Source organism: Struthio camelus, chromosome 1 (genome assembly GCF_040807025.1).
Source record: "Struthio camelus isolate bStrCam1 chromosome 1, bStrCam1.hap1, whole genome shotgun sequence".
Classification (NCBI taxonomy): domain Eukaryota; kingdom Metazoa; phylum Chordata; class Aves; order Struthioniformes; family Struthionidae; genus Struthio; species Struthio camelus.
Window position 1 is genome coordinate 55,744,457 of NC_090942.1, and position 16,660 is coordinate 55,761,116.

The following is a 16,660-nucleotide window of genomic DNA, read 5'->3' on the forward strand; positions in this document are numbered from 1 at the left end:
TATCTATTAGTGTAAATACATATTCACAACTGTATCTATATAAATTTTTAAAAGGTATTTTTGTAAATAGGGAAACAGATCAGAATATGATATTTATGATGATACCTCAGGAGGCAACAAGCTTGTCTTATCGCTTTGTTAAAACTTGCCACTCTGATGCTGCTAATTTAGTAATAAATTGTATTATGGTCATACATGCAGTGTGTGAAAGGATTGCATTGAGCAGATGTGCTAGTTCTGCATGACTGTATTTGCATTGTTGCCGTATGACAACTCGGAAGGAAGTTGTGACAGGATGGGAGAACGGAAAGGGGTGACAGTAAAAGAAAATGATTTGATTTTGAAAATCTCTGCGCTAGGGAAAATAAATAATTGAAGACACATGAACAGGCCAAGGAAAACATAGGAAGAATCACTTAAAGGTAGACAGCAGCTGAAGAAAGGGATGTGGAACTGGCAGTAGACACGGCTGGTCCAGATGAAGGAAGAATGAGAAGATTAATCAGAGAGAATGAAACTAAAAGAGTAGAGGGGCAAATTAGGCAGGCAAATTTATTTGAGCTTAAAATGGGATGGTGATAAAAACTAAAAATACTAGAGCCGTTCTAAAATTGACTATGAATTGAGGCCAAGAGAAGCGATGCAAATATTCTAGGAAAGTGAACTTACACGCAACTTACAACTGGTTGATACAAAGGAAGGGGGAATTTAGTGATAATATAGAAAGGTATACTTCTGCAATGTTATGACAAAGAATAAAATGCTGTGTATCAACAATTTGGGCCAAATGGTTATTTTGTTCTGTGTATTTCATTTACACTGAAACCTTTAATAGCCATTCTTAGCGATAACTTAAACTTGTGCCTCACATCAAATTTTGCCTTTTGTCATTCAGAAGCCTAGTTATACACATGTCCAGGCTAAAAATCTATTAAAATAGCATATGTGAAAGTAAATAAATAGGTATATACTAATTTGGGATCTCTCCCCCCCCCCAAAAAAAAAAAAAAAGAAAAAGAAAAATTACATTAGAAATCACAACTATAAAGGTTATCCATGAAGAACAAATTCTGTTTAAAAATCCATCTTGCTTTCACTGCATGGTGAAGGAAACAATTCAGGGCCCCTCCTTCCTTTTCTGTAAAGCGTAAGTGGGAGGATGTAGAGAAAAAATAAGCTCTCGAGAGAAAACCTCGACTAATAAGTTAAAGGATAATAAAGATGAGATGGTTATTAAAAAGGGAGAAAGAATCTTAACGGTAGTATAGGTGCCTGATAAAACAATGCATAGTGAAATAGAAAAGGCATAAGATTACTATAAATATTCAGTTTTTATGTAGAAGTGAGCTTATATTTTGTAGTATTTTGCAGGTGATTTAAATACTTATGAGCTATGAGTTACAAGGAAGATACTAAAAAGTACATGATAGACATTTCTAAACAAAAGCAATAGGCAGATCTGTGTAATCTGCACCCAAGAGTTCAAAAAAAAAAAAAAAAGGCTGAAAATATTTCTCTTTTCCTGAAGGTTCTTTCCATCCCCCCCCTCCCCCCCCAAAAATAATCTCAGGGCGCAGTGCAAATTCTAGAAGACCGCTATTCAAAAAGGTCAAGCACAATGACCTGAATAGTTATGTAGCCTAAGATCAGTCCTTGGAAAAAAATAATGAAGGAATTACCAAGGGATTCTATAAATGCGTAAAGAATATTAATAAAATTAATGTTGAGATGATTTAATGGAAAATAAAATTGTAAAAAAAGTTTTAGAAAAATGTGTTTTAGAACACATTTTCTTGTAAATAACCAGTATATCTAGCGCGTTTGTGCCTTGATACTCTGAAAAGTGTCTGGCTCTGTCTTCTTTACCAATCGGTAGTTGATGATAGCAATTAGTTGTCTTCCTTTAGCTATCCCTTCTTCATGATGCACAAATTCAACTCCCTACTCTCACCTCATGTATCATAGCCTCCAGTCCCTGATCATCTTGGTGGCCTTCCAATGGACTCTCTCCATTTAATATCCCTATTGTATTAGGGGGTTGAAAAGTAGATGCCATACTTCACATGTAGCCTTGCAGGTGCCAAGCAAAGTAGAATAACCGCTTCCCTTGAGCTGCTGATTATGTTTTTGCTTACACAGCCAAGACTCATATCTTAAAGAGTAAATCTGTTTTTAGCTTACAAAAGAGATGATTAGGATACAGAGATAAAGAGACCTAGGATAAAGAGGTATTTCAACTATAGAAGTTCCTTTTAAAAAGTGAAAATTACTAGTAAAACATGCTTCCTAGTCTACAGACAAGAAAAATAATGGGAAGCAGGAGGCAGACCAACTAATATTTAGAAATAGTGCTGCTTATTTATTTTAAGCATTACATTACGAATAAGTAAAGGAAGCAGTGAATCTTTTTTGTTCTGTTGTCTTCCAGCAAGACATCTAATCTTGGTTTGAAGACAGGCTTTTCTTAGAAGAATGGCCAGCCTATGGCATTTCAACTTCATAAGGCTTTGAAACACCTGACGTATGACTTGCCCACTAGGGCAACGCTGCAGCTGGATTATGTGGCATAGTTCTGGGTTGAAGTCTTCCAAATAATCTAAATCACTGTTAATCTAATTATCTGGTGACTAGGTTTTATAATAGTAAAGTTATCTAGTAGGGGCTATTATGGCTTTTATTACTAGTTTGTCTCAAGGCCTGGTACATATTTAGCCAAACTTTGCCCTGCCTTATACTAAATTGGTGAGACAAGAGTTGTGATATTCTGCCTTAGAACCATTTTCAGTCCATCTTGTGGCTGTTAGCCAGGTAAGATACTTAGATGATAAGGTCAAGAAAGTTGGCCAACTTTTGCATTAGCTGAATGCCTTTCTAGATTCAGCAAATGAATGGCTGAAGGTATTTAATGGTCTGAGAAGGCGATGAGACTAGATGACGTAGTGATTTCTTTTGGTGTCATGCTCTTAAATAAGCCTTTCTTAATTCTAGTGACTTGATATTGTTCACCAATCATGCTGGAATGATTCTGGTTGGTGTTGTGTTTTGTTTTGTTTTTTCTTCTAGAACAGACAGTAGACAAGCTTTAATCTCCATGCGGCAGAACTTGTAACTGTTGGATGAAATACCATAAGGTCAAGAAAAGTAAAATACCCAACAATATTTGGTCATCCTAGTGACGTGTGGTCCAGTGACTTTCTCTCTTTTTTTCCGCCCCCCTCTCTGTTTTGTTGTGGTTTTTTTTTTTTTCTTCTTACTTTGTGGTTAGACTTGCCTTAAAGTTACACCTTATTTGAGGTTTCTTTCTTTTGCATTTAGATCTGCCTTTTTTTTTTTTAAACCCAAAAGAATAATGTTACAGCTGTGAATAGTGTGACTCTTACAGTGCCTTGATTTAGAACTTAAACGACATTTTCTGCTTGCATATGATCAGTCACAAGCGTAGCTAAGAATTGCAATATAGACCACGTGGCAGGGGAGAGGGGGAAGGTCCCTTGTATTCTCCATCAGCAGCCTCATAGAGGAGAAGGTAAAGCCCTGTTTAGCTATTCTGAATAGATTTGAACTCTGCTTAGGAGGGATATCTAATAACTCTAAAATATAAAATATAGGTAATAATGCAGGTTCTGAATCTACACTGCAAACAATGAACTTACTCTCTTTACTGAGGAGAGTTAAATTCATGCATTTTTCCAGCTCTGATTTTACATGGGGAGAGCATCAGCAACTTCTGATGCGTGCAGTTGGTTTCTTTGTGTGTGAGTGTGATTACTAAAGCTCTGTCACACCTGGATTTGTTACCACAAGATGTGATGGAAAGATAATTCTGAATATATTGTAGCTCATGTTTACCTGTTAGCTTTCCTAATGCCATAACTTCCATGTTTGAGAGCATCAGGGAGAATGAAACTGATGTCTCATGAGCAAATCCTCAAAATGAGAAAGTTGTAGAATCTCCTGTTTCTCATTGGATAGGTTAAGTAAAGTACCATATATGACAGCACAAGAGCTGCATATGCATTCCCAGAAGCCTTGTTGATAGCATAAGGAGGATTTTACAGAGAATTTCCATTCGAGGAGATTTATCAGTCAGCTCAGTAGCGGAGGAACCACTGCAAAACCATGTCTAAGACTGTTGAACGGGCACAGAAAATCCAGCTATCATAGGAACTGTTGAAGTTAAAATATTAAAACGCACTACAGTGCCGCTTAAATAGATAATGTAGGCTGTCAGTTGATTTGCCTTGAATATTTCTAGCTTGGAATAAGAGATGAGCTTCCTATAGGGGTAGGCTTCACTTCCACCTTTTAAAAGAAAGAGTTATTCAAACAAAGAACTAGCATTCATTTGGCAAGGATATTGGAAGAACAGCCTGCAGAATAATGGAAGTACTTTAATGTGTGCAAACCTGATAAAGACTGGCTGATACTTGAGCAGACAAAAGCTAAGATTATTCATCTCTTAATAGGTACAGTGCTGTTTGCTTATGTACAAAATCTGAGCAGTTTTCGTCTCTAAGCACAGTTACGTCTTAAAATCTCAAGTCTGTAACTGAAAGCATTGTGCATCCTTGAATTATGAGTAGCTGTTTTCTGCTGGCTTTCCCTAGAGGAGGAAGGAAACATTCTGGTGATGAGTACTCTCTCTTTGGCAAAATGGGAAAGAAACTTGTCTTCCCAAACAGCTGCGGTTATTAACTATACAGTTCAAATGCAGCATATACAGTGGTTTGAGAGTTTTTTGATAGAACTTTTTTCTTCACACGTCGAAAGCCCTCTGCGATAGTGTTACAGCCACTGCATCGTTTGGGAAGGCCGCTAAACATTTCGACTATGTTACCAGCAGTCTTTTCTTTGACAGTTGTGCGCTTTGAAAATGAGGTGGAAATTGTCATGATTTGTTTACTATTACAATATGGGCGGTAGTACCTGGGCTGAAGCTTCTAGCTTCAATCAGTTCTGAATAATAAATTCAGTTTTAATCATTTGTGAGTTCTGAGAAGAAATCATTTGAACGTCCCCTGTGCATGTCATGATGGCAAAGAATGCTGATCCAGCATCCATGCAGAATCGATTTTGTCTGAAGCCAGTGAATGCTGTGAATATGAGTCAGTACTATGACCCTGAACCCACAACAGTAATATGTTAACATGTGGAACTAGTGTTTTGAAGGTTTAGCATAGCTGGGCTAGTTCTAGTCAAAGACACAATAACCAGACATAATCCTAAAATTACAGGGTATCTCTGACACTAAAGGCCAGATGCGTAAGAAGGCAGTATCTACTTCCCAGACCTTTTTTGCACTATGCCGTGCCGTATGACTAGTCAAACACTTGTATGCAAATGTGTAGTGGTCTTTTCTTGATATAACTTCAAGAGATTTCACTAAACTGTTGTTAGTAGTGGATACTAGTTCTGGTAGTGACAAGGTTCAAGCGGATGCAAAACCAAGTAGATAATTTCTCAGCTCCAAGCTTAGTTTGCTCGAAGTTAGTTTGCTCAGAGAATTGCTTCTTGATTTGCAATATAGTTCAAGTCCTAAGGCATAGAGATGGAGAGGTTAGATATAAAACACTTTCAAGTTGAGGGTCATCTATGACTGGATTTCAGAGTTTTCCTATTTAGAAATCAAGAGTAATTAGTTATTTGTCAGAACACGAAAATGTCATATCTTTTATAAGGGGAGGTGTAAAGGAGAAGCTTGTCTGCTGCTACCTATCAAGCAATTTTTTCATGAATCATCTTCATTACTGTGCACTTATTTGTTTGGGAGATCAATCACCAGGTAAAAAGTGTTAGATACTTGGAGCTGGAAGTACAGTATTTCAGATAAGTGGTTTCTCAAGGTCAGTCAGGAGGTGGCGAAGTGAATTCTTGATCTGTTCTTACTCAGAAACACCATTAATCCTGCCCTGGAAAGGTAGGGGATCTTGATACCTTCAAGATAATTTAATACAAAATCTATTGTTTCTCACTCACAGAATCTGAACCTTTCATTTGAGACTACCATTTCAAATTTTAGTTGTCTTTCAAAATTGGGCTAGACTTACTTGAGTCAAAGTCTGGAGATAGTGTTGATTTACTGAAAAACTGTTCCTCTTCTTCCCTAGCCCCCTTTTTTAAAGGAGATTAATTAAGCCTTCCGGGATGTACAATGTGAAATAGTTGTGAACTTGTAATTCTTACCTAATTAGCATAGCCCATGTGGTTGTGCCATTTTGGTGAAGCACAAGGATAATTTTGAATTAGGCTACAGATTGCTTTTGATGTATAAAACATATGAAAAAAAGTCTGTTTTGGAGAGTTTTGATCCCTTAGAGGTATACTAATTTTATTAGATTTTTTTTTTTTTATTAGTCCCCAAGAGATCCTCTGCTGCAGCAGCCAAATAAAGTATTTTGGCTTGTCAGTAGTTTGGAAAAAGAAAGGAGGTATTTGCCATGAATTTCCTACAATTCTCGAACTTAACATCAGTTACTGTCTGTCCGATTATAATACGTTATTTATTTTGGTCTCTGAGGATAGGATTTGCTTCCTAGATGTGGTTATCTAGAACCATTTTAGATGCTGTTGGATATCAACTGCTGTTCCAGAAGGGCACAGGTCTCCTATAGGTCTTGTGTGAAGTATGGCAGCTTCTTGTGTGTCAAATACAGCGCAAATACAGCATCAAATACGGCACTAGTTGCCTGTGCTTAGGCTACTGAATCTCATTTGGTGTGCTTATATGCTTCTTTTTGAGCTTTTACATTTACCACAGCTTATTATAGCTTCTGTCTCTGTGTCCTGCTGTCCTTAAAGTTAGAAGGTCTGAGCATTTCAGAACTCTTCAGGCAAAACACCGCCGTGTACTTTGGTTAACTAATATGCACACATTCAGATCATGGAATGTTTTTCTCATTAAGATATACTACTTACTACATGGACTGAGTTCTGTACTCTCATAAGTTTGAATGATTTGGGATAGCTAATGAATTGCAGTTACATTGGCTAAAACTTTTTGGGTGGTTGGTATTTTCTAGAAGCTAGTTTATTGGGAGAAGCATTCCGATCTTCAGCAAGAAGGATGAAGCACTGAAACGGATCTTCTTGCTTTGGCTATTCAGGAGTTGTAATCATGTTTTCCCACTTGGTGTTTTTTTTTTTTTTTTTTTTTTAATGTCCTTGTTAAAAAAGGTCACATACAGTGGCATTTGGAAAGAACGCCTCAGTTCGTGAATTTTTTTTTTCCTTAGATGCAATATATTTATTAATGACCGCTTTCACTCTTCAAAATTAATTCAGTTTCTGAATAACATTATTTAAGAATGGGAAAAGTACCCCATACTTGATAAAATGTGTCCTGTACAGTATTATAATCGCTCTAAGGTCAAGTATTAAACTCATATACAGGATCAGTGTTAACCTTCACAGAAAATTATGCCAGATCATAGGAATTCGTAGTTGAGATAGTGATCTAACCTTAATTTGCCTTCAAATAATACCATGTAATCTTGCCAAAAAAAGCATTTTAGAGGGTCTTGTTCCAAAATTGCATAACACATTTACAGATGCATTAGAAACCTTTCCCTCATTCTCTTTTTTTACTTGTAAAGCAATGGTCATTTTGATGCAAAGTGTTGATTTAAAGATCATGAAGTATGTTCCTTATCCATTGCAAACATAAAATGTATTAGCTTATTTAAGAGCATAAACTGGGGAAAAAGCTATCTTCTTAATACAGATTAGATTTATTTGCTTTTGTATTTACTTACCTGTGTTACTGAGTCCCTTAGTCGTACCTTCTGACAAGCTAACTTTGTGGTTGGTTTTCTAAGGAAATTCCTCCTACTGGAAGGAAGAGGCAAGACTCTTCTATTTCACTTTAGCTGTTATAATTCCTGACTTCTTGGCAGTGGAGTTCACAGAAAAATAAACATCGCTCACTTTTCGGACAAGAAAAACTGAGGCAGGAAACAGTTACTTGATCAGGGCTAAAATGTCAATTATTAGTGGAATTGAAATGGAAACCAGATCATCTTCAGGAGTAGTCCAGTCCTTTATTCTTCTGGTCATAAGATCTTGTGATAAAGATAATGACAAATCATGTGTGTCGTTTCCCCCCCCTCCCCCCCCCCGGCATGATTGTGGGGAACAGTCATTTGATGACCTTTTTTGTCCAAAGTCACATCCATAGGAACACGTATCTTGACCTGCCTGGTTATTGATTATCTCTCTGCGAATCAAGACTTTTAGAAGGCAGGAAACCTCAGAAACATGATACTTCCTTTTCCAGAATACCCCTCGGTGCCAAATGTTCTGTTATTTTTAGAATTCAGTTCTTGGCATTGGAGACCCTGACTACCTCTATGCAGAATTCTGACCATCCCCTTACCTCTATGATTTCAAGGCAGAGATATGGATGACACTCATGCAGTTTCTTGATACCCATCTAAGACCAACACGTTTCAGGTCTTCAAGATTAAATTCAAGGATATCTTCTAGGGTGATCAAGCTAAGGACATGCATGGTAAGTGATGTGGAGAGAATCATGAGATACTGCTTCAGACACGAAAAAGCTCCCACATGAGAGAGAATCTGCTTCTGTTCCATCTTATCCTGTGTTTCATAGTTGTCAGTGGCACCTTCCTCTCCCAAAGTTGGAGAAGCGACCACACGCTGCCAAGACATGTGTGTTTCTATTTCAAGCCTGCAAACAGGTTTCCTTATCTCCAAATATTGTTTATACGTAGGTGGAAGTCTTTCCTGTTATTGGGCAGGTACACTCATGTTTTTCTGGACAACCCTGGAGCAGAGAATGCAGGAGAGCAGGTTCCTAGGGTGGACAGATGATTTGAGTTTATTCCTTTATCACAGGAGTGATGCAACTTTGCAAAGAAGCATCGGCATGCAGCTCTGTGTGCCTTGCTAATTTTGACTTAGATATTGGGAAGCTTTTAGCAAAAGAGTGGACAGGAAAGTAACAGGAGAGAGTCCAGCCTGAAACTTCTGGTATGCTGCTGCTAACAGATCTTTTCTCTTACGATTTCTCTCTTTTTCTCAACTTACTTGCTAAGTTGACTTGTTTATCTGCCTTGTTTAGGAACTGTGTAACTGTGTTATTTCTCTGTCTGCCTGTGGAAGATCAGTTCTTCTCTGCGTGGTGTTGAATTGCTTTTGTATATTAAAACAGTCTTTCCTCTGTACTCGTTTTGTTTGCTTAGGGAGCTATAAACAGTCTTTATTCCCTTAATAGCTTGGATCCAAACTTAGATCAGTTTGCTACTAGATAAAGTCTTTCTGTGGCTCTTAGTTTGAGGAGGGCGAGGGTAAGTTACGGCAGGCATGGAAGTATTCCGTATTGTGTTTCCGCTGAGCAAGATCTCTGAGGAATTATTCAAAGTTTTCACTCACATTGGTCATAGTACTTCATCTTATTTCAAAGGTTTCTCTTTGCTTTTCTTAAAGCATTGGTCCTCAAGTGTTGAGGCATCTGTTCATGTATTTGATATGAGAGTCCTGAGATTTTTATCTGTGCAGAACCAAAACTTTTTGGAAAATCTTTCAGCTGTTTGTTACCAAAATATCAAAAGCATCATTGTGTCTGTCCAAGAATCATTTAGCTGGATATTGGACTACACCAAAGCATCTCACAAGTTTGCAGAGATAAATCAGGATGGTCAGAGCTTCCCTATTCAATGAGAATTGAATCATCCCGTGGAGCATGTCTGTCTTTACATGTTTTTCAGGGCAACCCTTTGGATACCACAATGAGCAGAACAGTTGATTCTGTTCAGAACCTACTCACATCAAGTTGTAAAGGTGGTCCACAGGTGCAGTGAGGTGATGGACTTCTTCAAACACAAATTTACAACCATTCAGAAAAATTTTAACAGCAGCTGCAATTCCTTGAGCTGCGTGTTCCTACCATTTCCGCGTGTGTTTGCTTTTTCGCTTTGCAGCAGTCCTGAAAGAAGACTGAGGTCACTGATTGAGCTGGGATGGCTTGGACTGGGACAGCTAGCGTATTTACGGTTACTCAGCTGCACAGATTTTGACTTGCTTGACAGCTTTCTCCTGAATTTTTTTGGTTAACAGTTACATTTTAAGACATATCTATTACTACTTTTGGTTTATCATTAAGCGCTTCATCATGTTGAACAGCCACAGGTGTCTTTGTGGCAGTAAAATGACTCTGAGCCAAAACTGTGCGTTTTCTTTTATGTATTTGCTGTTGATCACTGGGAGAAACAGGTGCACAGGTGTGTGATGTGTGAGTACAGGGAGAAGGAAATTGAGCTCCAGAGTTTGTAACCATGTCATGGAAAAAGCGTATAGAATCTCTACCCCTATTCACACAGTGGTAGAGATTCACTGTTAGAATAGACTGAAAACGAGGTGGAAATAGTCTGCTGAGATTTGCTAAGGCTTTCAACACTTCGCATCAGCATTGTTAGAGCAGCCCTTGGAGCTTTCTGGTTCTAGCTGCATGTTCCTAAACCTTACCATCCTGTCCATTATGTTGGCACAACAAGGAGCTGGATTGGAGAACTGATCTGAAAGGCTATTTAGCAAAAAAAAAAAAAAAAAAAAAAAAAAACAAAACACAAAACAAAACAAACCCAAAACGAAACAAAAAAATCCCACGACTTTAGTGTCCCAGTCTGCTGTGTCATACAAACTGTTCTGCCAACATAGTAAAGATGGCATAGGGGTGGGAATGACTCACTTAGGAATGGGGGTGTAGGATTTGTCACTGTAAAAATGCACGTGGATCCTCCATGTCAGTGTCAACAATCCTGTAAATACATGCAGTAATTGTAAAACAGTTTTTGGTGGTTTCAGGGAAAGCCCATATTTAAAAAGGATATGGCGAAATGAAGAATTCTTTCTTGTCAGGGGCATTACTTTGTGGTGGGGTTGTTTTTGCTTCTTTATTTGAAGGGGGTTGGAGTCTAAGAATATTGCTGCTTTTGGTTTGAAAAGCATTTCTGTTGCTGAATTTACAGAAAGCTGTGTCCATATAGAATAATGATGAGAAAGATCTATAAACGTGTGGAAGTTGTGGTGTGCTGTGAGGTGGTTTTGTCTCAAGAGTGTCACTTTAATCTGATTTGAATATGCAACCTTATATTGTCAAGTCTAACTTCAGTTGACGTGCTTCCTGCCTTAGGTCCATCTTCTTTTTCACTGTCTCAGTACGCTCAAATAAAATGAAAGAAAGCCAGGAAAGGGGAAACAAACTTGATTTTTGTCTTTTCTTAAACTTGAATGGATAGATGATTCCCTTCCCCACCCTACCCTCCCTGGAGAAATCTCACATCCTCTAAAGTACTTGGACTGGAGAAAGATTTCCCCTCCCCCCAACCTTTTTCTTTAAGAAGAGCGGTTTGAAGAAGTGCTGGCAGCTCCTCAGTTGGAAAACATCCTTTACTTAGAAGTTACTCTTCCTTGCCTGGACAGGAGTGGAAAGAAAGACCACAGAATCTGAACTGACTAAAAGAACTGCTCCGCTCTTCTCCTGTGGTTATTGTGGCAATAAGGAGTTACCAACAGTATTCTAAGGCAGAGGAATAAGAGGAATAAGCTCTTAAGCTTGGTGCTCACTTGTTCTCCTCACCCTCCATCTTCCTTGCCTGGTTTCAAAGTGAACTAGAGCTACTTCAGCCAGCGGTGTCGGCCCCGCTGCATCTCAGTTGAGAAAGCAAGCTGATGGCAGTTCTTGGATCTCTTGGTTTAGAATCTGGTACTCTGACTGTAGGCTGAGCGCAGTCAGACCGCAACAGAGGATCTCCACTGAACAAAGTAAAGGTGTCTAGGTGCCCTTTTTGAAGTCAGTATATCAAACATACTTAAACTCTCAAGTTAAAAATGCTGCCTGAAAGAATAAATCTGGAGTTTTACCAGTCAGGGGGATCCTATCTCAAATTACCATGTTCTACATGATAAGGAGAATCAGGTAGTACTAAATTTGGTTCTCACTATGAATGGAAAAATATGCAGCCTAGCAAAAAGTACAGGCACTGGATTGTTCCTTTCTGTAACTACTCTGAGATGGAGAATGAGAAAATTCATTAAGGTTCTGGTTGACAAACTCACTGAGAAGAATAGCAGAGGAAGCAGTTTTCAGTCACTGTCTTGTGAGTATTCTGCTAAAAGATGCTAAATAAAATCCGTTTCTCTCAGTAGCGTTTTGGAGAGAATATCCTAATACAGTCTTGTCAGGAAGCATAGCAGCCTGCCAGTTTTGATGTAGTTCCAGAGAGAAAGTTATGTGGCAGGAAAGTTGCTCCGCCCTACCCCTGAAAAATATTAAGTTAAAAAAAAAAAAAAAAGTGATTCAGAAATTCTGCAGAAGAGCATACTGCTTAACCAGTCTGAGGTAAATCCTTGTTTCGTCTTTTTAGATAGAAAAACTTAAGCATGGGATGAAGGCTTCTTCCAGACAAAACTGAAAGACTGCTGAGTATTATACTGTTCACTCAAAATCATATTCCTTCTCTCTCTGTAAGGATGGTGATATAGAAAGAAGACCTATTGGTAGACTAGCTTACAAACAGAATTTAAAAGTTTTAAAAAAAAAAAAAAAGTACTATCCATCACTTTTGTTGTTGTAGACACTTGTTGGAGCAATACTAGAATAAATTGCTAATTCAGCATCTGCCAAAAGAGAAGGAAAAGTTAAACCTTTAATCTGGGCTCAGTTCTGGAAAAGAATCTTCCACTTCTGCATTGGTAGTCAATGCAATTTGACATCTATTCATTGCCATTTTGATACTTGGAAGGTTTTATTGTTTGTGGAGAAGCGAGGAGGAGTATTTTAGAAGGTTGGTAGTATTGCTGTTTAACATCTTCATGTCGTCCTTTTAGATGGCTTCCTTAGAGAAGCCTTTTTCAGAAACCAGATGTCATAGCTAGATGAGTTGGGCTGCTCTGTTATTGGTTTCCTCACAAATAGAGGAGAGAAAAAAACTTTTAACACCTTCCTGGCACATTCGCAATGCTAAATATTGATAGAAGATTTGCAGTAATTTGCCTTATTGCAGAGGAGAAAATAAAACTAATGGGATCACTTGTTCTCTGACAACAAATGTGTTTTTTGCTGCCCCCTCACGGGTCAGTAGTTTCTTGTGCAGACAGACTTCATTGGGGCTGTACAAGATTTTTCAAGATGTGACAACTTTCAAAGCAAATTCAGGTTAGAGGGAACCTCAGGAGGTTATCCAGTTCAATTACCTCTGTTAGCCTTTCTTAAACGTTTTATTTATTTAGAGAAATTCTTCCCTGAGAAGGTCTCCGACTTGTTGAAGTGACAGGCGAGTATGACCAGGTTAACACTGACTTTCTGGGTACATAAACAGGTCAGATCAGTTTATCATTACAAATACAAACTTGATGAGCGAGATTGTCACATGTGCAGGATTGGGAGAATCTGGAGTTACTGTCTGCACAGTGATCAGGAAACAGCTCAGCTGTGGTGTGTGCCCGCACACGGGGTGAGGAGACAGATGATGTGTATTGATGTCTGTTGTTGAAAGAGAAATTCACCCCTTGAGGACTTGAGATAAGGTGAAGCTTGCAGTCCTTTCCTTAGAGAAAGCAAGCATTGTGGCTTTACTGGTTCTGCAGGCAGAAGCCATCCTGGGTAGGATCTTCGTTCAGAATAAATCAGAAAGCTTTAACATCAGAAGGGAAAAAAGCGTATCAGTAGATGCAAGAGAAAACAGTGTCATCTCCTGTTTTCAGCAGGATTTCAAAATCAGGATGTAATTTAGAATTCCTGATTCAAAGTATACTCTTTCTCTCGGTACAATAAGCTGGATCTACTGTATCTTTTTTAGTGGTTGGTAAATACAGAGCTAGAGTTCTAAATCACAAATAAAGTACCTTGTTTACAATTTACGCTTAGTAGCATACAGGTTTTCATTTACTGAACTACCTACCTCTTTCTTCAGAGAGTCTCCATCTGCTTTCCACATTTGGCTGGCTTTCTCTGAAGATTACATCTTCAGAGTTTAAGGCAGCTTTGCTGTGAGGCTTTCCTGACTAACTTGTGAGTGGCAATATTCTTGAGTAGTATTCACACTGCCTGCTTCTGTCATCTGACTTTTTTTAGGTGGCACTTGGGAGCTTTCTAGGGAAGAAAGAAAGATGGAAGTTTACCATAGGTGATCACCCTGTCCTAAGTGATTCTATGCAAGTGCCTTTTTCCATATAATTTTATATGGAGTTTAGGAAGACAAGCCTTGTAAGACATATAAAATAGATGTATAAATTATTCTTGTGCTTTTGTTCGTGACGATGGTGCTTCTGGATTGTTGCTTCAACTGCCTTTCCTCCCCCCACCAAAACTGGTAAAATTAGGGATGATTTCATACAGTTATTCTGAGCCCTCTAGAAAAGAGTTTACAGAAGTCTTGTAGACCTTCAGTACTAACCACTACTGAAAGCATTGGCAGCATTATTACAGTATGACTGTTATTTTTAGGTCCAGACTCAAAACATTTTATGGACCATCCTGGCAAAATCAGTGCCAAATGATAGATAGTCAACCTCAACTGGCAGCTCCTCTTTTGGTATCGTATACTATTGGGAATGCTAGCTTGCTCTTTCATGCAGATTCACAGTACTTCACAAATTTGTGATGTCTTATTGTTTCTTTGTTTGTTTTTAAAGATCTGCAGCGGCAGCCAAAACGATAACCTTGTTGCTGGAAGAAACGTGTTACGTTTTTGCTTACTTCCATTAGAGCATGCCACCTCCTTTCCTGGTACGGAGGCAACCCTGGCAGTAGAGGTAGGACTCTGGACCTACTCTCTCTGAGCAGGAGAAAGCGTGGATCTCAGAGGATCGTATCTTCAGATGTATTTCTCTAGTCCACCAGGCTGGTATCTATGATCTTACCAGTCAGCTCTGCTAAACATTCTAGGGCATATAATCATTTGTCTGCAAGAACATTCTTTGTCATCCCTCCTACTTGTATCGCCTTGCCAGCAGCAAGCCAGTAAATAAAGCGTTCCTCTATTCCGTTCTTTTCCCCAGTGTTACCATACAGGGGGGTGTTGGTTCCTATATTCTTTGTCTTTTTAGATAGATTCTAGAATGTATGAAGATCTAGAATACTGTTGAGGAGAAGTGGCACAGAATGCTTGACAGCTGTATGCCTTCATGCTTGGTAGGTTTGCCATTTCTCTTACCGCAGCCTGCAGAGTTCTGCTTTGTGGATTGCGCCTGATGCTGCATCAGTAAAAAGATGGCAGACTTCCACCTTTTGTCCACAAGTTCATTGTCAGCTTCATGCATAGTTGACATTGTGACTTACTGCAAACTGAGATTGATGGTCTGGTATGAAAAGAATTCCACAGGAAAAGAATGAAAAATAATCGTACTAGATGGGAAGTCAGAAGACGGGAATCGTATTTCAGAATATTTCTTGTGCATTTTGCATAGCTGCAAGCCTCGTTGGGGTCATTAGTGAAGATCCTCCTAAATCAACACGTAAGAAATGCTTTGGGAAATATAAGTTGACCCAGAGCTCCTTTGAGGTCTGTGGTCCCTTCAGGTGAAAAGTGGAGGTCTTCGTTTATCCGGTAGGACATCTTTGCACTCTGTTTTGCAATTGTCTCCTTGCAAGAAACATGGAATGAGAATACCCAGAGCACGCTGCTTACAAAAAGATAAACGTCGACTAGTTATAGTAGTTATAGCAACATATTTATAGAGACCAAAGATTTGAAAGGTTAATCCAGGGGAGATCACTCTAGTAAGTAACCAGCTTTTTTGAGTAATTTTGAAGCTTTTTATGGTTACTGACCACAGAAATACAAACTCTTCAGAAGTACCTAAGTCAATAAGAATTTAAAAGAATGACTAACTGAAGTGAAGGCTTTTATCAAAGGCATGTTGCCAAAAATATTCTTCACATTTCTGGGACTTAATCTTGCAGCTAGATGATGCAAACAATTTTAAGTCAGACCGTATCTAGATGGGAGACAGTGTTCGAATATGTCAGTCCCAAACATACCAGCAGACTCTCTCTCTTGTGAAATGAGTGAAAAGATGACGCATGGAACATAGTCTCCATCCTTTACCCTTATCAAGGCATTTGGGGAGGTTACTTGTAGCTGAGGCTGGGGAATTCAGTTATGACCTCTTAAATTCATGGAATACTTTGTGACGATTCCGAGAAAAAGTTCTGGGGCTCTCTGACTGGTCTGCCAGGCAATATACTTTTGCGCAAGAGTTCAGGTATTGACAGCACAACAGCAATGTTTACGTTCATAGAAAGGGAAGAAACAAGTTCTTGTTCTTTCAGGGAGTAGTTGTTTCTGGGTTTTGCAGCAAGATGATATTCTTAGGCTCATTTTCTTAGGGATATTCAGAAATGTCTCTATACCATCTCTTTCCTTGGAGACAGAGTTGATGTATGCCTCTCCGATATAGAAGATCCTTAGACAAAAAGGAATGTCATAATAGACCCAGAATAGATCATGCAGTTTCTATGCACATAAACTTCTCACTTCATTCTCAATTTCTTTTTTGCTACGTAGTCTGGCTGAAAATCCCCCAGAAGACTCTACTGTAGAGCAAGAAACCCTCTGCTAGATTGACTTACGTAAGAAGGAAAGATGGAAACCCTCTTTCTGTGAGCAGTTTCCCTTGGTGATCTGATACTGGTTTGAAA

At 38.7% G+C, this 16,660-nt stretch overlaps 1 protein-coding gene across 18 annotated transcripts in view; it reads left to right on the forward strand.

Moving 5' to 3' along the window:
• Window positions 1-16,660, forward strand: part of ATF7IP (activating transcription factor 7 interacting protein) — a 109,746-nt gene that overhangs the window by 18,065 nt on the left and 75,021 nt on the right. The window lies entirely within an intron of this gene.